This window comes from Acinonyx jubatus, chromosome A1 (genome assembly GCF_027475565.1).
Source record: "Acinonyx jubatus isolate Ajub_Pintada_27869175 chromosome A1, VMU_Ajub_asm_v1.0, whole genome shotgun sequence".
Lineage (NCBI taxonomy): Eukaryota > Metazoa > Chordata > Mammalia > Carnivora > Felidae > Acinonyx > Acinonyx jubatus.
In genome coordinates this window covers 150862317-150879732 of record NC_069380.1, presented here as the reverse complement: position 1 = coordinate 150879732, position 17416 = coordinate 150862317, and the positions used below count along the sequence as shown (strand labels likewise).

General features: G+C 39.5%; 1 long non-coding RNA gene across 2 annotated transcripts; it reads right to left on the bottom strand.

Moving 5' to 3' along the window:
- Nucleotides 1-10576: 10576 nt before the first annotated feature.
- Nucleotides 10577-16428, bottom strand: LOC128316109 (uncharacterized). Of its 2 annotated transcripts, none has more exons than XR_008299625.1 (3): nucleotides 14891-16428; nucleotides 14434-14580; nucleotides 10577-10859 (listed from the first exon to the last, which is right to left on the bottom strand). It is a non-coding gene; the product is annotated as an uncharacterized LOC128316109 (long non-coding RNA). The 2 variants fall into 2 exon arrangements; XR_008299626.1 differs by having other exon boundaries at nucleotides 14434-14496.
- Nucleotides 16429-17416: the final 988 nt, after the last annotated feature.

The window sequence follows — 17416 nt, the reverse complement described above, 5'->3', positions numbered from 1 at the left end:
TCCTCCCCCTCCATCCTCGGTCTGCTCCAATAGGACTCGCGGCTCCCCGGGCTGCGCTCACCTGACCAGCGGAGCGGGGGTGGCTGCCCAAGGCAGCGCGCCCTCATCTGCTCAGCGGGCAGTCAGGTCCGGGCTCCGGAGTCGAGAACACCCTGCCTTGGCCATCCCTAATGGTCTGTTCCGGCAGTGAGGCGCCTAAACTGACCTGCCTGCGCGCCGGAACCCAGGAGTCGGCTGGTGCAGCACAGCGGCGTGCAAGGTTCGCGCCTTCTAGTTGTACCCCTAGACTAAACTTTCTAGTTTGTCCCCTTAGGCACAAGGACTCCCTCCACCCCCAGACTGGCGGGCACTCCGCCCTGGGTACTCCACTGTAAGCCATTCCCGGTTTTCTTTCCGGGGAGAAAACCCATTTACTACTGATTCCTGTTCCTTTCCTGACGATATTTATTTAAACTTTGAAGTACCCCCTGAGATGTTCAAATGAGAATTTGAGCATTAATCGATGAAACATTAAAAATAAGCACTCTACACTTACATGTACTTATAAACAGAGACTAAGGTCAACATCTAGGTAAATTATTTGCCTCATTTATAAACGAGGGTCAATTCCTACCTCATACAGTTGTTAGAGGGATTCGATGAATGAGATCGTGTGTGAATTGCAACGCTACATCTCACGCGTGGTAAACCCCAACAGAGGTTGGCAATTACTCCCCTGGTTTAAAAGTAAAGCTCCCAAGGTCAGACCATATCATCAGCACGTGCAAACGCCCATCTGCACCAGAGATTTTTAAAGTACGTGCAGCATTCTTAGAAGTTTCAAATCAGGGAGGAGGTTAAAGATTAGCAATTAGCAGTCCAACACCACCTCGCCGCTGATTTTATGGACGAAAGAAATTAAAATACACGCTGACTGAATAGCTTAAAGGCGGAAAGAGAACTAGGTCTTACATCTCCTAATTCCAAAAACAGGGCATATGGGTACCCTTTGTAACGAATCTCAATAGGAATAGTTACTTTGAGTTGCAAACTGCTATCCAGCAGTACTGATTTAGAATTGTTATGGGTTGTTGCTGAACATCTCATCTCACAGCTGCAACAGTCAACAAACAGCTGGGCACTAAAGCAAAGATTATTCAGGCAAAAGGGTTCTGACACAGAAACTGTGTAGGAACGCAAATACTGCACTTGAAAGCGTAAGAACAGGTAGTGAGAAGAGCGACCTAAATGATCAAGGTGATTGAATAGCTTTCCTATGATGCTCAACTACAAAGGTGGATCTGGGTCTAGAAACTGTAAATCCATGGGGTATAGTGAAAGAGTCAACACTGATCTTCTTACTATAACCTACGGTAAGGAAACTGAAACATGGAGACAATTTAGAGTCAAAACAGTGAATCAATTATCCATGCAGTGATAATGTGAAACAGAAAAATGTAATATTAGAAAAATGTTCTCTTAAAATTGTTTTAAACGTGTGTTCACTATTAATATGCCCCATGAATTTACAGCTTGTAGATTATTCAATATTCTGTATTCAACCCACAGTTTTATCATTTTAGTCATGTGCTTAAAAGCTTTATTTGTGACTAAATGTTACTTTAGTTTATTAAGACCCTGATAAAGTCAGTGTCTATCAAACTACTCTGGCTTAATCATTGTTTCACCCAGTCCCATGATTAAACACATTCTCCACAACTGGACTTATTCAACATGCATTTTCACTCTGCATAGGATACCACCTTAGGCACTGTGATGGATTGAAATGAAAACTTACACCCACTCTCTTTCTCAAAGCTACCTCAGGGAACTAAGTAATTCATTAACAATTATTACTGAGTGTTTAGGAAGCAGAAGACACTGGAAGACACTGTGGGAAAAACAATGATCCCTAAAACACAACCCTAAGTTCACTGAACTTGCACTCTCTAGAGTGAAAGTTTAATGAACCCAAATAGGAGAAGATGCCAGGCAAAAAATGAGCATCCCAGAAAGTGCTAGAGATGTTCCAAGAGGAAGAGATTATACAGAATGGTGAAAGTTTCCCCAGAGAGCTGATGATCTTTGCCTTGAAAAATAAAACTCCAGGAAACAGAAGAAGTGGGTTTTTTTAGCACCAGTATGTGACAAGGTGGTGTAGATGCTACCAAATGCTGAAAGTTTTCAATGGATGCTCAACATACTTCAATCCAAACTCCTCACAGGGACTAAAAGGCCCATATGATTCTGCCCCCACTTTCCTCTCTAGCCTCATCTTATACCATTCTCCCTCTTTTGGCTGTACTCCTATAATACTGACCTTCTTTCTGTGGCTCCAACACATCAAAATCATTCCTGCTTCAGAACTTAGGCACAACTTTCCCCTCTGCCTGGTACACGTTGACGGAGATCTTCACATCGCTGCCATCTCTATCATATCCTTCATTTGAGGGGTAGCTCGACTATCCCTTCCTCAGAGGCATCTGCCCTGACAACTTCCACAGGCACTCTTACCCATTACCTTGTTTTATTTTCTTTATATTATTTACCCTAAAAAATAGCTTATTTGCTTATTTAGGTGTTTTTGTCCACCCACAAGAACAAAAGCTCCATGAGGGGTTCTATGTCTCTCTCATTCACTACTCTATACCTAGTAGCTAGAATAGGCTCTAGAACATAGTAGTAGAAATTCAATACATCTGGAAGAGAAGAAGGGAGGGCAGGCAGGACTATACAATAGAATAGGGTTCTGCAAAGAACCTGGAAGGCTGTCATATAAAAATGATTGCCAAAGCCTGGGGTGCCTGGGTGGTTGGTTAAGCGTCTGACTTTGGCTCAGATCATGATCTCGCAGTTTGTGGGTTTGAGCTCCGTGTTGGTCTCTGTGCTGACAGTTCAGGGCCTGGAGCCCGTTTTGCATTCTGTGTCTCCATCTCTCTCTGCCCCTCCCATGCTCATGCTCACGCTCTCTCTCTCTCTCTCTCTCCCTCAAAAAATAAACACTAAAAAATTAAAAAAAAATATTGCCAAAGCCTACGTCCCTGTACTTCACAATTTAATGTAAAAAAAAAGACTAATCCTATATTAAAATACAGATACAACTGAATCAGATGGAAACGTCTTCCATCATTTACAGCATTGAGAGATTTTGTGCTTCAAGTCATACTTTGTTAAGGAAAACAGAAAGGAAGTAGATTCCTGGGCATGTGGACATGGGAGGTGGCAGGTGTTGCTGAGGTGTTGAAAGTTGAAAGTTCTGAAGACAAAGGTGGCCTAATTCCTAATTCTGCTTCAATGCAGAACTGATGGAGTGTATTTTTCCCTGTAGTAATCTCCATCAAATCAATTTTCAGTAACTAAATTTCACGGAGTAAAAAGTAATTAGTTTCCTTAAACTCTATAAGGAAAGAACTGATGTCACACAGTTCTTCCTTCTTCAAGTTAGTTAGCCCTGCATACTCAGTAAGCCTTACAAATCTCCAAAGATCTTTGCAGTTCCTTGAAAAAGCTATTTCTCATATTTGACATTCTGAGTTCAGATATCTAAGTTTAGGCACACATAAGGGAATTTTATCAAAGGAACAAAACCAAGTTTAGGCAGTCTCCAGTTTGCTAAATTCCAAAGAAGTAGACGTAAAATGTTATCTCAAGAGTGCCCAAATCTGTCTGCCAGAGGCTTCTTCTGTTTGGGCTCCAGATCTCAGACAGGGAACAAATTAAGACTTGTCAAGAGTCTGCCAGACTTGGGCCCCTTTTTCTCTCCACAGTCCCATCAGACCTGCCTAGGCTACTAGTGCCCCATCTCTCCTCCCTTGCACACCAACATGTAGCAAAGTTCTCAATAACAGGTAGTGTTTATTATCTTAGCACTTCATAATGGAAAAACAGAGCTTAAATCCAAGTTCTCAAAGATCCTGGGTACATAGTAGTAGCTCATTAAACATTTGTTGGATGAATGATGTGACTAGACAGGTAAGTGAGGAGGAAGCCCCACTGTCAGACCCAGAATTAAAATTTGTGAGTGACAGTGATGACAGCACAGGGCCTGCTTGAGATTTTCTCTCTCTCTCTCTGTCTCTCTCTCTCTCTCTCTCCTCTCCTCTCATCTCCCTGACTCACACTCTTCCTCTCTCTCAAGATAAATAAATAAGCTTTTAAAGAATATTTAAAACAATGAGCCAAAGAGAATAATTCCTGCCACGAGGGTATTCGAGAATCCATTTAATAACTGAGCATACTTGAAGCTGTTATTCTATTTCTAGGTCAGAAAACAAAAAAAAACAAACATTCTTGAGCCTTTTGGAAATAAAAAGCCTCAGAAAGTCTGAGTGATTCCTTATGAACAGTGTCTCACACAGGGCTACCCTTTAGTGTTACTACCTATTTGAACACTACTACAAACTGATTTTCATTTAACTGATCTCTTGCTTGCTAATACATAAAGGCGCACAGCCTCTGAGCTGACAGACCTTGTTTTTCCTCTTTTTCAGATTCTGCCATAACCCTACTCGTTACAGTGCATATTTGAAATAAATGCCTATTTAACCAGAAGCATTATTAGCCACACAGAATATGAACATAGACAAAATGCAGAAACTTTCTTAGCTGAATTTACTGTCCTATTCCACAAGGACATGTTGTATGTATTCTAGCCCTGATTCTTTGCAAGAAATCTGGAATGTTCCATGTCCTAAGTCCTCATTTTTATAATGTGCTGTTTCTTTTTTTCTCTGCCTAGCTTACGATCAATATTTTAATCTGAAATTCACAACATCTGTATATTAAGTTTCTGGCTAAAGCTCTTGCATGCTCTAATCCAAAATCCTTACCCTTAACAGTCTTGCCTAGAGTTTCTCATTCTCACCGTCTTTGAAAACAACAACAAAAAGGAAAGAAAAGAAAAAAAGAAACAAAAAGAAGCAGCTAACAACTATTATCAACATATGTACTAACTGGGGCTTCTGGCTTACTTGCTGTGAACATCTTACAATTTTATAAGTCAACGTACTGATTAGGCCATCTCTCCTAGAACTGGTGAGTTAGTGCAAGCCAGGACCAAAGAGATAAGTACCTGACTTTTTTTTTTTAGTTTATTTATTTATTTTGAGACAGAGAGAGAGAGAGAGAGAGAGAGAAAACATGAGCAGGGGAGGAGCAGAGAGAGAGACAGAGAGAGAGGGAGAGAGAATCCTAAGCAGGTTCTGTGCTGTCAGCCCAGAGCCCAACATAGGGCTCAGTCTCACAAACTTCAAGATCATGACCTGAGCTGAAACCAAGAGTCGGACACAACCGACTGAGCCACCCAGGAGCCCCAGTACCTGACTTCTACAGAAAGCTGCTAAACACCGACACCAGATTCTGCCACCAGGGCTTTTTGAGAGGTAAAATTACAATATAGCACAATCACCTACCTCCATCCTCACCCCAGAGGGAAAGAAAAATCAGCCATGAGACAAGGGAGGGTCTGGCTTTTCTCTCTGCTCCTCTCTGGAGAGGGAGGCCTGGTAACTTATCCTGCTGTTGACTACTGGTTCAGGTCAATAGGTTCCTTGGTCTACCCTGACCCTACCACTAAGAGGAAGGAGAACTGGGAAAGAAAGAGGCTAGGCAAGAGAGAAAGAGTGCAGGTTAGCAGACTCACTCTCACCTTTGTATGAGAATGTATAGATCTCCTACAGATTGTGATACCATAAAAGCTGCAGTCTAGCATAATATTGCTAATGCTTGACCTTAGAGAATAGCCGATGCAGTGAGATGATTCCAGAAGCAAGAAGTAGTGTACTTCCAGGTAGTAGCTGAAAAAGGTGGTTAAGGAAGAACCCACTTCAAGGAATCATGCAAAGGGGAGGGCTCACAGAACGCACTGAACTTACTCATGTGCCTTTGAGAAAGTTAGCATGCCAGGCACACAGGGGATAGCTCATCTGCATTATCCAGAGATCAGTTACAACCATAAAAAAGGGCACTGTGCCCATAAGCAGTCAAAGAGATAATTGTCCTTCTATTCTCCCTCTCAACTCTCAGTATTAGAAGAGTTAAGCCCTGAAAGACGGCCAATTCCTAACCACTAAACAGCCAGTGAGACCCAGAAGAGTTAAACCTTGAAATGGAGGAGGTAAGAGAGGTATTCTAAAATTAGAATCACCCCCCCACACACACACACACAAACACACATGTGCACGCTGCACACGTCAACAACTAACCATGCCTCCACCCCTTTTCAGGTAATGAGCAGGAGAAAGCTTTGGATATGATTTGAGATTGCCATACATTGAAGTTGTGGAATCACCCCCAAGACGGTGGAAAAGAATTACTTACTTGACTTGGAACAGATGGGGAAAAGACTGGAGACAATAATATTTTCATGTCCATGTTTTAAGCTCATGTTTGAACCACACTGAATTAAACCCCCCAGTCAACTAGTTAGATAGGCATTTTGAAAGTATGTACTGTGGGTTTCATTTTGCCAAGCTTTGCAAAGGGCAAAACTCTTAGCAATTAAACCATAAATGTGGGATGTTTCCTTGGAAAATCACTAAGCCTGATAAAATAGTAAAAGACCTGAGTATTATCATAAATAAACCAGTTTAAATTTGTTTAACTCACTGTTTTATTTGATCACAGAACTTTTTTTTTCTATATGATTTCCATTGATAATCTTCAAAATACACTTTTGTTCCAAGAAGGATGAAAGCCTGGCTATGGGTCTAAAATCAAAGTCAGAAAAATGCAGTTTTTGGGCAGTTAGTGGAAAGAGACTTGTTTCTTTCGGGTTTGGGATCCTTACAGGTTGGAGCCATTCTTTCCAGGGCTGCAGGAGTTGTGCAACTCGTGGAACGCCTCTGGAGTTGTTCCCACCAATGAGGACCCCATGAAAAAAACAGACTTTATGATGGGGTTGAAAAGCTGGGAGAGGCTTGGAAAAGTGAGAAGTGCTTCTAGATGACAAAAATTTTATATCAGAAAAGAGCTTAACATTGGAAGCCTAGAAGAACTGGAAGGTTTGAATCCCATGGCTCCTGACCTGAGAGGCATTTTTCGCATCTTCCTATCCATGCAAGACTTCTTCTGCAGTATCCAGTATCCAACTTCTGCAGTTTGAAAACTGATACTAAAGCCCCAGGAAAACGGATATATTTACAGTTGTTTGAGGGAGGAGCCAGGACAAAGGAGAATGGGCTCACACACAGAAAGGACTGGCACACAGCTCCAGCAGGAAGTGATTTCACATCCTCAGAAGGAAAGAGGAGCGTGTCAAGCCCTGGTTGATTCTGGTTTGGCAAGTTGGGGCCGCTGACCACTGGGGTCCAAAAAACTGTACAATAAGCCAACTGGAACAGGCTGAACAGCTCACTGGAGTCCTGGTCTCCGTATTTTACTGTCTTGCCAAAGCCTTTGATTTTCCTGGACCTTTTCTAGACTACTTATGAGTTATCTGTAGGTGAACAATTTGTTATAATGTGTCATGACCGTTTTGAAATCTCTAACTTCTGTGTCAGAGGCTTCTCGGTCCTTACATACACGAAGTGTAAAAAGAGTACTTCCTCCTTAACTTAAGACTGTGGTTTTGACAAGGTAGGGGTCAAGCCAGACTCTCACAGACAAGAGAAGTTGAGGTGACATTTTAGGATTTTAAACCAGATATATGATGACAACAAAACAAAACCCAATAACAACATGAAAACCTTTGTATCATTTGTTACTTGTGTGTGAAATTAGTATTTTATTTTTTTAACATTTTTATTTTTTATTTTTGAGAGACAAAAGCATGAGTGGGGGAGGGGCAGAGAGAGAGTGAGACCCAGGATCCGAAGCAGGCTCCAGGCTCTGAGCTGTCAGCACAGAGCCCGACATGGGGCTCGAACTCGAGAACATCGAGATCATGACCTAAGCTGAAGTTGGACGCTTAACCAACTGAGCCACCCAGGCGCCCCTGAAATTAATATTTTAAATAAAAATGTTAATTTTTTGTACTTAGTTATGTCTCCCTTTTAGAAATCTCTATAATCTCGGGGTGCCTGAATGGCTCAGTCAGTTAAGCAACTGACTCTTGGTTTCTGCTCAGGTCATGATCTCATGGTTTCATGAGTTCAAGCCCCACATTGGACCCTGAACTGACAGTGTGGAGTCTGCTTGGGACTCCCTTCCCCCTTGCACTATCTCTGTCTCTCTCAAAATAATAAATAAAAACTTAAAAAAAACTCTATAATCTCAATATTTAATTTTTCTAAAATTAATAAGTAAAAAGCAAAGGATGAATTAAGTATAATTTTTATGTTCTATTGTAAATCTTTTAAATCTTTATCTTCCTAAATTAAAAATGTTTTCCCTGAAGAAGTCTATTTACAAAACATATCTGAGATTTTGTAAAATCAGTAGCACATTTTCTATTTCTAAAGCCGTAGAAGACCAGAAATGAAAGCATTTTCCTATGATTGGGCCCAGATGATCCAAAGAGATACTACAGTGTAGGTAAATTGAGCAAACTTAGATAAATTTATTACTCTTTCATACTTCAGTTTCCTTGTCTATAAAATGGAAATTCTTATGATACCTACTAAATAGAATTGTGCACAAATTGAATGACATAGTAAATTCTGGTACATAGTAAGATTTTAATAACTGGCTGAAAAACATTGAAATAAAATAAAAAAAATTATTTCCCTTTAGCTGTATTATAGTACAGTTGAGAAGGTTTTTCTTCCAAGTTAACCATTCCAATAACAACACCACAGTGGTAATTATATATAAATTAATTTATAAATTTATAATTATATATTTTAAAGTTTTTTCCCATTAAAATTTTTTTTAAATTTTTTAAAATGTTTTTATTTATTTTTGAGACACAGAGAGACAGAGCATGAGCAGGGGAGGGGCAGAGAAAGAAGGAGACACAGAATCTGAAGCAGGCTCCAAGCTCTGAGCTGTCAGCACAGAGCCCAACGCGGGGGGCGAATTCCCCGACTGTGAGATCATGACCTGAGCTGAACTCAGGTGCTTAACCGACTGAGCCACCCAGGCGCCCCTCCCATTAAAATTTTTAAACCATTTCTCTTCATGCTATAATGTGGTTGTATCTGTCTTTAACATAACTAGATCTCTTTTATACTAGTAAGGAAACCCATACATATGTATTGTTAATAGCTCCATCAAATGAATATTAAGGTCAAGTAATAGCCAAGTGTACATATTGCTTTGTAACAAATAGTCCCATCTCTTTATAAATTGTAAACATATGCAATAATAGTATTTTATTACAGATATTGTATCTTATTTTTATTATGGCCATATGCAATATTTTATTACATTATTTAGCAAAGAATATATTTAGTACAATTTTATGTCCAGTGGGAAATATTTTAATTCTTAACTTCTGAAGTTAAAAATATTTCTTTCTCAAGAAATCTGTTTATAAAACATTCACCAAAACTGCTACCCGAGACTTTTTTAGATTAGTAATAGTTTGTATTTCTTAACAAGAAATATTTGTCAGACAGTTTTTCTCCTATTTTAAAAAGAATTTCTCCATAAGTCAGCTATGAATGCATATGGAATCTTTAATCCTTTAAGAGCAGCTAATTAAATCTTTCTTTCCTTAGTTGCCTCTGGGATAGGCCCGCTGTGTGTGGTACTTCCCATGGTTGGTCATTTTGTTTTAATGGCAGGGGGAGGAAACCAGCAAAGCGCCGTAACCACACTGCATATCAAAATGTCACCATGGCAGCATTTGTCCACTTGTCAGAGTCCTTCTGAAATGACTCAGCCATTCATTTTGTTGAATCAATATTAAAGCTTTTGAGATTTATTACTTGAGGTTTGGGAGCAGGCAGGGCAAACAAATCCTTCATTCCTAACATTGAGTTCTAGTTGGGCCAAGATTATGATTTCTGTCTGCACATGAGGATAGATTGTAAGGTTTCCACTACTTGCATAATTATCTTGTAATAAGCTTGTATTTACATGTCTGACAGTACCGTGAAAGAAGAATTTAAAGTTTCCAAAAACATTCTGTGGGCTGCGGTAAACTTACCAAATGCTAAATTCAAATAGCTAATTCCCTGAGAGGTGTCAGGGAGGAGGGCAGAGAGGAGAGATGTAATGCTTTTGATATAAAATCTTTAAATCTTTGATTTAAGATTCTTTAAATTCCATTTATATATATCCCACCTTGAAGCATAATTAATAAGAACCAGGATAAGCATGTTATCTATTAAATCTTTCTATTTAATAATGTCCATTGACTAATACTTTCTCCATTCATCAAATATAAAATTCTAAAATTGGCTTTTTCTACTTAAAAATACCAAGATTTCAGGATGCCTGGATGGCTCATTCGGTTAAGCATCCTCTTCGGCTCAGGTCATAATCTCAGGGTTTGTGAGTTCAAGCCCTGTGTGGGGCTCTGTGCTGACAGCTCAGAGCCGAGAGCCTAGAGACTAGAGCCTAGAGACTAGAGACTAGAGACTAGAGACTAGAGCCTAGAACCAAGAGCAGAGAGCCTGGAGCCTGCTTCAGATTCTGTCTCCCTCTCTCTATGCCCCTCCCCCCACCCACGTGCTCTCTCTCTCTCTCTCTCTCTCTCTCTCTCTCTCAAAAATAAACATTGAAAAAAATTGTAAAAAAATGAAAATACTGAGATTTCTTCAAAGATAGTTTGATAATTACGTAAGTTTAGTTTCTGGTGGTTTGGGTCACAAAATGAACCTGCTTTCTCAATCCAAGCACTCACTGGGTGTATTTTCAGTTATCACTGCACTAAATTCAGTGCAGAGCTTACTGATCCTGTCCAAAGATGAAACTGTGAGAACTTTTCATAAGTATAGATCTGTCCGATGAGTTCCTGAAGTGTCATTAAAGCTTCAGTGACAAATCAGGCCAACCTAAAATGAGAGAAGGCAAGCTTCTCTTCAGTGTTTCTCCTTCAGATCTCTTCCCAGAGCAGAGGAGTCTTTCATTTAACATCCCATGATCTAAACCAGTCCTACTGGGAACTGCACAGGATGCTGCAATGCAATTATCCTCAATGGGTTGAGTCAACACCAGATAACATGATGAAGTCATCTGTGTGGGGTTATAGGATCTGCTCTCCCAGGACCCCCAAACCCTACCAGGGACTTGTGCAATCTGAGGTAATGTTTATTTTACCAATGGCTGCAAGCAAACAAAGCCACTGCAAACAAAGCTCCCACTGTCTATTTCCCACATGGGTGAGAAAATCAAGCCCAATGGGAAGAGAGGTTTGACTGATGGTATGTTTGGGCATCATGCAGGGCCTTGCAAACTTTATATATGTAGGGGTGCTTGGTCCACTTAATGCAGACATCTCTGCCATCAGCTTTAGACTTAAGTTCAGATTTTCTACCTTTCAAATGTCCAATAAACTTTCTTAAACAATTTAATGCAACCATGGCAATTTCAAATCATACTGAAAGACATATAAGAGTACTGTCTGTAGTTTCTGCCTAAGGTGATGAAAAAATTTTGGAAGTAGATAATGGCGATGGTTATACACCACTGTGAATGTAATAAGGGCTACTGAATTGTACACTTAAAATGGTTAAAATGGCAAATTTTATGTTCTACTTATTTTACCACAATTTTTAAAATTTTATTTTCTTATACATAAAAAGCTGAATGGCACATTTTAAATGAGTGAATTGTATGCTATGTGGTTTAAGTCTCAAGAAAGTAGCTAAAAAGAAAAAAGAGCACTCTGCAGAAAGCTTTAACGCTCTGTCTGTAGCTTACACGTAAGTCAGGTCATATCAGAAAACTTATACTGGAATTGTCTCACTTTTCAGAAAAGCAAACTCCTTTTTGAGCTTTTTTCTTTGTAGGGTTCTGAGAAAGTAAAAAGGTTTTTAAGACCGTGCTTGAAAGAGTACCCTGCAGACAAATACAGCTTTAGCATTCCATTAGAGCAATCCCACATGGAATACTCCCAAACAAAATGGAGTTCTCTAATACTTTTTAGTTTTTCTTTTCTTTATGCTTTTCTTTTTTTTTCTTCAAAAAAGCAAGGAAGTGCATTGTGAGTATTTCCTACAAGAAATGCTGAGCTGGTTAATTTCTGATAATTATAAAATCACGGGTGGTCACTAGTTCAAAGAAAATCTTTCCCAAATAAAACCAATTATGAGCAGAGACTTTAACTGTGTTCCTTTATCCGCTGCCAAAATGCAGTATCAATAGAACAGAATGTGAAAGCTGCAGCTTTGATATGAAAGGTACTGAAAGTATTCATCTTTTGGTACTTGTTCTGCCACCATATGGAATGGAATAAAAGGAAAAAAGAATTATGCAGCATCAACTCGAATTATGCAATTGGAGAAAAGGAAAAGCAAATCATAACCAGATGCATCTATGCATACTTTATATTATAAAAATTTTCTTTGATATCACCAGGCACCCAATGCACTCTACTGGTAGTGTAAAGTAATTGAAAATAATATAAAAGAAGAACTGGGACTAACATACATTATCATTCAAATGGAAAAGCATTTACAGCAGAGAAATACTATCAAAGATGTCTTTAAAACATTAATATTAGACTGAACCACACGAAATTGATATTTTCTTATGTTAAAATGGTCAAACATGGGCAAAATGGTTGAACAACAGCAGTTTCGTTTGATTCAACCTAATACATAATTTTCCTCATAATTTCAAATAGCCTGTTCTCTTCATCATCATCACTCAGTAGAATAAAAGACATTTATTTAATTTTATTGTTTTTTGTGATTTATATAATTTTAAGTTATTTAATATTTTTAGCCACCTCATGTGGAATGAATCCATAAACACATGAGTCAATTAATGTCCCTTTTCTCCTCTCAATGAAGACATTTTTTAAAGTTAGATATACCAAGATTTCTCATTTGTCAGTGTGTTGGGGCCTGTTCTCAGCCAGTCAGGAGGCACTTCAAGGGAAACCCTTCCTTATTTGAGATGATGATAGGAGGGGGATTTTCTTCCCCAGCCAACTCTGCTTCTATATCCCTATATCCCAAGCTAAATGTCAGGCATCCTTCCTTGGAGATCGGAGAGGGAGGTCTAGGGCTGATGGACTAGAACTGAGTGAAGCTTGATACTAGTGAAACTAGAAGCCAGAGGCAAATCCTACCTATGGATGATCATCCTATCTACAATCAGAAACACTGTATTTCCTGCAGGATCTAAAGAGAAAGTGCTGGAAAGAGAAGGTAAGTCAAAAAAAATTAGAAGCTAGTTCACCTTGGGACCAGTGTAGAAGGAAGAGGAGGAGAGAGGGAGGCAAGAAGAGACACAGAATGGGACTGAGTTGAAAGAGAAAAAGAATTAGGCCACTGAGGGATGCCCATATCATCCCTAACTGAAATATACAGCACTCCAAGTGGGATGAAGAAATGGACAGGCACTCTACGCCAGAGCACAGCAGCCAGAGTAGAATCAATATCCAAAAAAATTGTGGGGCACCTGCGTGGCTCAGTCTGTTAAACGGCTGACTTTGGCTCATGTCATAATCTCAGTTTGTGAGTTCAAGCCCCACGTCAGACTCTGTGCTGACAGCTCAGAGCCTGGAGCCTGCTTCAGATTCTGTGTCTCCTTGTCTCCCTCTCGCTTTTCCCCTTCCCCGCTCGCACTGTTTCTCTCTCTCTCTCTCTCTCTCTCTCTCTCTCTCTCTCTCTCTCTCTCAAAAATAAATAAACACTAAAATTTTTTTTAAAAAAGAAATTATTTAAAAATATATATCCACAGGCGCCTGTGTGGCTCAGTTGGTTAAGGGTCCAACTTCTGCTCAGGTCGTGATCTCACAGTTTGAGTTCTGGCCCCATATCAGGCGCAGTGCTGACAGCTTAGAGCTTGGAGCCTGCTTCAGAGTCTGTGTCTCCCCCTCTCTCTGCCCCTCCCATGCTCATACTCTGTCTCACTCTGTTTCTCAGTAATAAATAAACATTAAAAAATTTCTTTAAATATATATATATCCAAACAAATTGCAGTTGGCTCCCATGGCAGGGGCAGAATCTGAGTGGCATTACTGAAAAAATTTCATGTTGTCAGTGATAATCTACTCCACCCAACAGTTGGGAAGGTTCTGTTTGCAGTTCACACAAAGGAACATAATACAATTCTGCACGATTTCATAGGACAATAACCATTGAACAATGTCTCCTAAATCAGAGTCAAAGGTCAGAGACACTCTGGTAGTGAATAAGAAAGCAGTTCTTTTCCAGTGTTCCACATAAGATTAACCTGAAGACGAAATACTGGAAAGGGGCTCAATATCTAAGAAGCCAGTTTACTGAATTAACACAATTATGTTCTATCTTATCACTGACTCATTAAACCTACGTTGTTCAAAATTCTTTTCTGTGCCCAGGATGAGATTTTGGGTGGGCCCCAGGTTTCACATTCATTTTCAGTTACAGTATTAAAAAATAGTCTCATTGTCAGATAGTACAAAGCAAAGCTTACCCTCCCATTTAAGTTTTGTGAGTCAGTTCTTCTTTGGCTTGAGCCCGATCCAGTTTATAATGCCTGCAGTGACGAAGGAGGACACGGTCACTCATTTTCTCTACTCCTTCCAACTCCTCTACTTTTCACTATGCTCTTTAATGGCTCCTTCAGGGTTGAGAAGCAGACAAGGAGATAGAGGTTAAAAAAAGGCTCTTTTCTGAATGAATTCTTTAGAGACTCTCATCTATGGGGATACCTGACATGGGCTATGCTTCCCTGGGCATACCACTGGTAGTTAACCTTCCAGTCTCTATTTTCCGGTAGTCAGCCAGGGTTGCTTCCTCCCTCCAGATAGGTCTCTTGGTTGTGGTCTCTTTAGACCATTAAGACCCGTCTGATACATTTTCAACTGACCCTCAGCATACCACATCTTTCCATAGTCATTACTCTAACTGTAGGGCAGGGTCAAACTCACCTTTTGACTTTTTCAGGATGAGTCGGGTACCAGCTCCTCTATTCCTCAAACTCCAAGTCAAGCTCTCCAAGTGACTCTGTTTCTCCACCACTTTTGCCTAGAGGTGGGAGAGGTAGAAGGCAAAGCACAAAGACAGCTCTCTCCAAAAAAATTCTCACTACAGGCCTCAAGACCAATCTCCTAGCCTTATATACCCTGAAGGTAGGTAATGAATTAAGAATCTTTAAGTTGCTGGGGTGCCTGGGTGGTTCAGTGTGAAGCATCCTACTTCAGCTCAGGTCATGATCTCAAGATCCGTGCATGAGTTCCAGCCCCGCATCAGGCTCTTGTGCTGACAGCTTGGAGCCTGGAGCCTGCTTTGGATTCTGTGACTCCTTCTCTCTCTGTCTCTCCCCTGCTTGCTCTCTGTCTCTTTCTCTCTCTCTCAAAAAATAAATAAGAAACATTTAAAAAAATTTTTAAAAAGAGCCTTTAAGTTGGTTATCAGTCTCTTTACAATGTAGTAAATGGTTAATCTTGCAGATTTTGGAACCACTGAGTTCAGAACTCTGCTCTACTATTGCTAAGTGACCTTAGACAAGACACGTAATGTCTCAGTGTCCTTATATACAAAATATTGAAATCTGTAAAAAGTAACAATAGCCACAGCCTAGGTTATTGTTTCTTAAGAAATTTTTAATGTTTATTTATTTTTGAGAGACACAGAGTGTGAGTGGGAGAGGGGCAGAGACAGAGAGAGAGGGAGACACAGAATCGGAAACAGGCTCCAGGCTCTGAGCTGTCAACACAGAGACCAACTGGGGGCTCAAACTCAGGAATGGTGAGATCTTGACCTATGGCCAAAGTCAGACGCTTAACTGACTGAGCCACCCAGGTGGCCTTACAGCCTCACTGTTTTAAAATTAAATACATTAAAAGAGCAGCTCTCGGTTTGGGCTCAGGTCATGATCTCATGGTTTCATGAGTTTGAGCACCACATCAGGCTTTGCACCATGACAGTGTGGGATTCTCTCTCTTCCTTTCTCTCTGCCCTTCCCGTGTGTGTGCTCTCTCTCTCAAAATAAATAAACTTAAAAAATTTTTAATTAAATACTTTAAGTACTTAGTTGCCTGGTCATCAATAATGAAGCAAACAGACAAGTGTGCCTTTTGATCCGATGCACTGAGAAGTACCCAACATCACCAATGTAGGATTCTTGCCCAAAAACATTTACCCTGAATGTATTCATGAGGAAATAATCAAACAAATCCAAGTTAAGGTGCACTATGCAAAGTGACTGAAGTCTAGATTTTTCAAAAATATCAGTCACATAAGGCCAAAAACTGAGATGGAAGAGGGGAACTTGGGAACTCTCTGGGGAAAAAACAAAAAAACCCAAAAAACCACCAAAAACTAAAGAGGCATGACAACTAATTCAACCCAGAAACTTTAATTAAATTCTGGGTCTCATTTTAAAATAAATAAATAGGGGCTCCTGGGTGGCTCATTCAATGCAGAGCCTGCTTGGGACTCTCTGTCTGCTTCTCCCCTGCTTGTATTCTCTCTCTCTCTCAAAATAAACATTTAAAAAAAACATGAAAAATAAAATAAAATAAATAAGTACAAAAAGGAAACCAGATAAAGAACACAATCAGGGCAATCTTGGCTATTTAAATATAAACTGAATATGTGAGAATAAGATTTTATCAGCATTACACTTGGGTGATGGTTATATTGTGTTTTTGTACAAGTATGTCTTTGTTCTTTGGAGACATATGCTGAGGTATCTGGGGTGAAGATATCTGTAACTTATTCTCAAAATATTCCTCAAAATATTATTTTACAAATTAAAATAATAGTGTCATACACATAATAAATCTCTTAGAATAATACCTGGCGCATAATAAATGATTTTGTAAGTGTAAATTACGTATTATTAGCAAAGAAAACTAGACAATAGGAAAAATCTTGTTTAAAATTATTATACATTCGTCATTGAATTAATGTACTGAATCATGAATTTCCCCTAAGATCCTCTTCACCTACTGTTCACCTTTCTCAACTCCCCAAATACCTGTCTTTCTTTGACTTCCCCACTCCTCCATTCAAACCATGTCTCCCACTAATAAGCTAGTTTCCAACCTTCTACCTTACATTGTGGTAATATGATTAGAAAGATATTTTTTCGAGTTCTGCTTTAATCTGTAACACTTAGGTTCACAATGGACTTATATTAGAAAATCTTTGGACCTTAGAATTCACACTGTAACTTGGCTTAAATAACTTCGAGGCTTTATCATATAGCACTGCTTAGGGGTTCTCAGATTTTTTTTCTTCATATTTAAACATTTTTATTCTATATAATATTGCTGAACTGATTTTTTTGGTCTTTTTTAATTTTATTTTTTATTTTTTAAAATTTACATCCACATTAGTTAGCATATAGTGCAACAATGATTTCAGGAGTAGATTCCTTAATGCCCCTTACCCATTTAGCCCATCCCCCCTCCCACGACCCCTCCAGTAACCCTCAGTTTGTTCTCCAT